This window comes from Schistocerca piceifrons, chromosome 5 (genome assembly GCF_021461385.2).
Source record: "Schistocerca piceifrons isolate TAMUIC-IGC-003096 chromosome 5, iqSchPice1.1, whole genome shotgun sequence".
NCBI classification, from domain to species: domain Eukaryota; kingdom Metazoa; phylum Arthropoda; class Insecta; order Orthoptera; family Acrididae; genus Schistocerca; species Schistocerca piceifrons.
In genome coordinates, this window is record NC_060142.1 from 587,701,554 (window position 1) to 587,703,936 (window position 2,383).

At 51.4% G+C, this 2,383-nt stretch overlaps 2 non-coding genes across 2 annotated transcripts; both read left to right on the plus strand.

The window, feature by feature from the left end:
- Nucleotides 1-461: 461 nt before the first annotated feature.
- Trnas-cga lies at nt 462-536 on the plus strand. The gene has a single exon. It is a non-coding gene; the product is annotated as a tRNA-Ser (tRNA).
- Nucleotides 537-1,665: 1,129 nt separating this feature from the next.
- On the plus strand, nt 1,666-1,740 carry Trnas-cga. Its single transcript has one exon. It is a non-coding gene; the product is annotated as a tRNA-Ser (tRNA).
- The last annotated feature ends 643 nt before the right edge of the window (nt 1,741-2,383 follow it).

Here is a 2,383-nt window from a genome sequence, read left to right on the forward strand (position 1 = left end):
TGGAAACATCCCCCAGGCTGTGGCTAAGCCATGTCTCCGCAATATCCTTTCTTTCAGGAGTGCTAGTTCTGCATGTTTCGCAGGAGAGCTTCTGTAAAGTTTGGAAGGTAGGAGACGAGGTACTGGCAGAAGTAAAGCTGTGAGTACCGGACGTGAGTCGTGCTTCGGTAGCTCAGTTGGTAGAGCACTTGCCCGCGAAAGGCAAAGGTCCCGAGTTCGAGTCTCGGTCGGGCACACAGTTTTAATCTGCCAGGAAGTTTCATATCAGCGCACACTCCGCTGCAGAGTGAAAATCTCATTCTGGAAACATCCCCCAGGCTGTGGCTAAGCCATGTCTCCGCAATATCCTTTCTTTCAGGAGTGCTAGTTCTGCATGTTTCGCAGGAGAGCTTCTGTAAAGTTTGGAAGGTAGGAGACGAGGTACTGGCAGAAGTAAAGCTGTGAGTACCGGACGTGAGTCGTGCTTCGGTAGCTCAGTTGGTAGAGCACTTGCCCGCGAAAGGCAAAGGTCCCGAGTTCGAATCTCGGTCGGGCACACAGTTTTAATCTGCCAGGAAGTTTCATATCAGCGCACACTCCGCTGCAGAGTGAAAATCTCATTCTGGAAACATCCCCCAGGCTGTGGCTAAGCCATGTCTCCGCAATATCCTTTCTTTCAGGAGTGCTAGTTCTGCATGTTTCGCAGGAGAGCTTCTGTAAAGTTTGGAAGGTAGGAGACGAGGTACTGGCAGAAGTAAAGCTGTGAGTACCGGACATGAGTCGTGCTTCGGTAGCTCAGTTGGTAGAGCACTTGCCCGCGAAAGGCAAAGGTCCCGAGTTCGAGTCTCGGTTGGGCACACAGTTTTAATCTGCCAGGAAGTTTCATATCAGCGCACACTCCGCTGCAGAGTGAAAATCTCATTCTGGAAACATCCCCCAGGCTGTGGCTAAGCCATGTCTCCGCAATATCCTTTCTTTCAGGAGTGCTAGTTCTGCATGTTTCGCAGGAGAGCTTCTGTAAAGTTTGGAAGGTAGGAGACGAGGTACTGGCAGAAGTAAAGCTGTGAGTACCGGACGTGAGTCGTGCTTCGGTAGCTCAGTTGGTAGAGCACTTGCCCGCGAAAGGCAAAGGTCCCGAGTTGGAGTCTCGGTCGGGCACACAGTTTTAATCTGCCAGGAAGTTTCATATCAGCGCACACTCCGCTGCAGAGTGAAAATCTCATTCTGGAAACACCCCCCAGGCTGTGGCTAAGCCATGTCTCCGCAATATCCTTTCTTTCAGGAGTGCTAGTTCTGCATGTTTCGCAGGAGAGCTTCTGTAAAGTTTGGAAGGTAGGAGACGAGGTACTGGCAGAAGTAAAGCTGTGAGTACCGGACGTGAGTCGTGCTTCGGTAGCTCAGTTGGTAGAGCACTTGCCCGCGAAAGGCAAAGGTCCCGAGTTCGAGTCTCGGTCGGGCACACAGTTTTATTCTGCCAGGAAGTTTCATATCAGCGCACACTCCGCTGCAGAGTGAAAATCTCATTCTGGAAACATCCCCCAGGCGTTGGCTAAGCCATGTCTCCGCAATATCCTTTCTTTCAGGAGTGCTAGTTCTGCATGTTTCGCAGGAGAGCTTCTGTAAAGTTTGGAAGGTAGGAGACGAGGTACTGGCAGAAGTAAAGCTGTGAGTACCGGACGTGAGTCGTGCTTCGGTAGCTCAGTTGGTAGAGCACTTGCCCGCGAAAGGCAAAGGTCCCGAGTTCGAATCTCGGTCGGGCACACAGTTTTAATCTGCCAGGAAGTTTCATATCAGCGCACACTCCGCTGCAGAGTGAAAATCTCATTCTGGAAACATCCCCCGGGCTGTGGCTAAGCCATGTCTCCGCAATATCCTTTCTTTCAGGAGTGCTAGTTCTGCATGTTTCGCAGGAGAGCTTCTGTAAAGTTTGGAAGGTAGGAGACGAGGTACTGGCAGAAGTAAAGCTGTGAGTACCGGACGTGAGTCGTGCTTCGGTAGCTCAGTTGGTAGAGCACTTGCCCGCGAAAGGCAAAGGTCCCGAGTTCGAGTCTCGGTCGGGCACACAGTTTTAATCTGCCAGGAAGTTTCATATCAGCGCACACTCCGCTGCAGAGTGAAAATCTCATTCTGGAAACATCCCCCAGGCTGTGGCTAAGCCATGTCTCCGCAATATCCTTTCTTTCAGGAGTGCTAGTTCTGCATGTTTCGCAGGAGAGCTTCTGTAAAGTTTGGAAGGTAGGAGACGAGGTACTGGCAGAAGTAAAGCTGTGAGTACCGGACGTGAGTCGTGCTTCGGTAGCTCAGTTGGTAGAGCACTTGCCCGCGAAAGGCAAAGGTCCCGAGTTCGAGTCTCGGTCGGGCACACAGTTTTAATCTGCCAGGAAGTTTCATATCAGCGCACACT